The 4,036-nt window shown below is 35.2% G+C and overlaps 1 non-coding gene across 1 annotated transcript; it reads left to right on the forward strand.

Annotated features, from left to right (window-relative positions):
* Positions 1 to 3,486: 3,486 nt before the first annotated feature.
* LOC148550653 (small nucleolar RNA R71) lies at positions 3,487 to 3,594 on the forward strand. Its single transcript, XR_015893785.1, has one exon. It is a non-coding gene; the product is annotated as a small nucleolar RNA R71 (small nucleolar RNA).
* Positions 3,595 to 4,036: the final 442 nt, after the last annotated feature.

Raw genomic sequence — 4,036 nt, forward strand, 5'->3', positions numbered from 1 at the left:
TTGTTTTTGAAAAAGGTTAGTAATTTTCGAGAATTAAAATAAAAAATTAAAATAATTAGTTAATTAAAAAGAAATTTTGAAAAAGAGGGAAGATATTTTCGAAAATTAGAGAGAGAGTTAGTTGGGTAGTTTTGAAAAAGATGAGAAACAAACAAAAAGTTAGTTAGTTAGTTGAAACAAATTTGAAAATCAATTTTGAAAAGATAAGAAGATAAGAAGTTAGAAAGGATATTTTAAAATCAAATTTTGAAAAAGATAAGATAAAGAGATATTTTTGAAAAGATATGATTGAAATTAGTTTTGAAAAAGATTTGATTTTTAAAATCACAATTAATGACTTGATTCACAAGAATTCACAAAATTTGATTCTAGAACTTAAAGTTTGAATCTTTCTTAACAAGTAAGTAACAAACTTGAAATTTTTGAATCAAAACATTAATTGATGATGTTATTTTCGAAAATTAGGAGATAAAGATAAGAAAAAGATTTTTGAAAAATATTTTTAAAATTTTTGAAAATAAATAAGAAAAATGAAAAAGATTTGATTTTTGAAAAAGATTTTGAAAAAGATAAGATTTTTGAATTGAAAATTTGATTTGACTCATAAAAACAACTAGATTTTAAAAAATTTTGAAAAAGTCAACTCAAATTTTCGAAATTTATGAGTGAAAAAGGGAAAGATATTTTTTTGATTTTTGAATTTTTAATGATGAGAGGGAAAAACATGAAAATGATGCAATGCATGAAAATTTTTAGATCAAAACAATGAATGCATGCAAGAATGCTATGAATGTCAAGATGAACACCAAGAACACTATGAAGATCATGATGAACATCAAGAACATATTTTTTGAAAAATTTTTAATGCAAAGAAAACATGCAAGACACCAAACTTAGAAATCTTTCATGTTCAGATACTATGAATGCAAAAATGCACATAAAAAACAAGAAAAGATGCCAAACAAGAAAACATCAAGATCAAACAAGAAGACTTACCAAGAACAACTTGAAGATCATGAAGAACACTATGAATGCATGAATTTTCGAAAAATGCAAGATGAGTATGCAATTGACACCAAACTTTCAACTTGACTCAAGACTCAAACAAGAAACACAAAATATTTATTTATTTTTTTTATTTTTATGATTTTATGAATTTTTTTTTGTATTTTCTTTTAATTTTTCGAAAATCATTTTGAAAAAGAAAAATAAGGATTCCAAAATTTTTAATATGAATTCCAGGAATCTTATGCTCTTTAGTCTAAAGCTCCAATCAAAGGGTCACGCATGGCTTAATAGCCAGCCAAGCTTTAGTATGTAACTCAGACATGACACGCCTGACATTCCCTACCCAGAAGAGTTAGACATGGCTTTACAGCCAGCCAGGCTTCAACATGCTTCATGAAACAGTAGAATTCATTCTTAAAAATTCTGAAGAAAAATATTTTTTTGAAAGATTTTTTTTGAAAATTTTTTGAAAATAAAACAAAAAGAAAATTACCTAATCTGAGCAACAAGATGAACCGTCAGTTGTCCAAACTCGAACAATCCCCGGCAACGGCGCCAAAAACTTGGTGCACGAAATTGTGATCTCAGGCAACGGTGCTAAAAACTCTATGCGCACGTCTTAATAAATTGTTTTTCATTCACAACTTTGATACAACTAACCAGCAAGTGCACTGGGTCGTCCAAGTAATAAACCTTACGTGAGTAAGGGTCGATCCCATGGAGATTCTTGGTATGAAGCAAGCTATGGTCATCTTGTAAATCTCAGTCAGGCAGATTCAAATGTGATTGGATTAGATAATTAGATAATTAAAAGATAAATAAAATAGGATAGAAATACATATGTAAATCATTGGTGAGAATTTCAGATAAGCGCATAGAGATGCTTTCGTCCCTCTGAATCTCTGCTTTCCTGCTGTCTTCATCCAATCCCTCCTACTCCTTTCCATGGCTGGCTTTATGTAAGGACATCACCTTTGTCAATGGCTACTTTTTATCCTCTCTGGAAAATGGTCCGATGCGCTGTCACTGCATGGCTAATCGTCTGGAGGCATCACCCTTGTCAATGGCTGCGTCCCATCCTCTTGTGAAAATGGTCCAAATGCTCTGTCACAGCACGGCTAATCATCTGAGGTTCTCGATCATGCTGGAATAGGATTCACCCTCCTTTTGCGTCTGTCACTACGCCCAGCACTCGTGAGTTTGAAGTTCGTCACAGTCATTCAATCCCAGAGTCCTACTCGGAATACCACAGACAAGGTTTAGACTTTCCGGACTCTCATGAATGCCGCCATCAATCTAGCTTATACCACGAAGATTCTGATTAAGAGATCCAAGAGATACTCATTCAATCTAAGGTAGAACGGAAGTGGTTGTCAGGCACGCGTTCATAGGGAATGATGATGATTGTCACGTTCATCACATTCATGTTGAAGTGTGAATGAATATCTTAGAAGCGGAATAAGTTGAGTTGGATAGAAAAACAGTAGTACTTTGCATTAATCTTTGAGGAACAGCAGAGCTCCACACCTTAATTTATGGAGTGTAGAAACTCTACCGTTAAAAATACATAAGTGAAAGGTCCAGGCATGGCCGAATGGCCAGCCCCCAAAACGAGATCACAGGATCAAAAATACAATCCAGGATCTTCCAAAGATGTCTAATACAATAGTAAAAAGTTCTATTTATAATAAACTAGCTACTAGGGTTTACAGAAGTAAGTAATTGATGCATAAATCCACTTCCGGGGCCCACTTGGTGTGTGCTTGGGCTGAGCTTGAATGTTACACGTGCAGAGGCTCTTTTTGGAGTTGAACGCCAGGTTGTAACGTGTTTCTGGCGTTCAACTCTGGTTTGTGACGTGTTTCTGGCGTTTAACTCCAGACAGCAGCGTAGAACTGGCGTTCAACGCCCATTTGCGTCATCTAAACTCGGCCAAAGTGTGGACTATTATATATTTCTGGAAAGCCCTGGATGTCTACTTTCCAACGCAATTGAAAGCGCGCCATTTTGAGTTTTGTAGCTCCAGAAATTTCATTTTGAGTACAGGGAGGTCAGAATCCAACAACATCAGCAGTCCTTCTTCAACCTCTGAATCTGATTTTTGCTCAAGTCCCTCAATTTCAGCCAGAAAGTACCTGAAATCACAGAAAAACACACAAACTCATAGTAAAGTCCAGAAATGTGAATTTAGCATAAAAACTAATGAAAATATCCCTAAAAGTAACTAGATTCTACTAAAAACATACTAAAAACAATGCCAAAAAGCGTATAAATTATCTGCTCATCAGGCGTCCCATTACTCACAGGATTTCTTTCAGAAGTGTACATGAACTGGTTATTTGCAACCATGTCAATGAGTTCCTGAGCTTCTGCAGGCGTTTTCTTTAGGTGAATAGATCCACCTGCAGAATGGTCCAGTGACATCTTTGATAACTCAGACAGACCATCATAGAATATATCCAGGATGGTCCATTCTGAAAGCATGTCAGAAGGACACTTTTTAGTCAGTTACTTGTATCTCTCCCAAGCTTCATTGAGGGATTCACCTTCTTTTTGTCTGAAGGTTTGAACATCCACTCTAAGCTTACTAAGGTTTTGAGGAGGAAAGAACTTGGCTAAGAAAGTCGTGACTAGCTTATCCCAAGAGTTCAGGCTATCCTTAGGTTGAGAGTCCAACCATATTCTTGCTCTGTCTCTTACAGCAAACGGGAAAAGCATAAGCCTGTAGACCTTGGAGTCAACCCCATTGGTCTTAACAGTATCACAGATCTCCAAGAATTCAGTTAAGAACTGAAAAGGATCTTCAGATGGAAGTCCATGAAACTTGCAGTTCTATTGTATCAGAGAAACTAATTGAGGCTTTAGCTCAAAATTGTTTGCTCCAACGGCAGGGATTGAGATGCTTCTTCCATGTAAGTTGGAATTTGGTGCAGTAAAGTCACCAAGCATCTTCCGTGAATTGTTATTATTTTCGACCATGTCTCCTTTTTTTTCGAAATTTTCAGTCAGATTTTCTCCAGAGAGTTGT

The sequence above is a fragment of the Arachis ipaensis genome, chromosome B7 (assembly GCF_059453495.1).
Source record: "Arachis ipaensis isolate K30076 ecotype BB chromosome B7, ASM5945349v1, whole genome shotgun sequence".
NCBI lineage: Eukaryota > Viridiplantae > Streptophyta > Magnoliopsida > Fabales > Fabaceae > Arachis > Arachis ipaensis.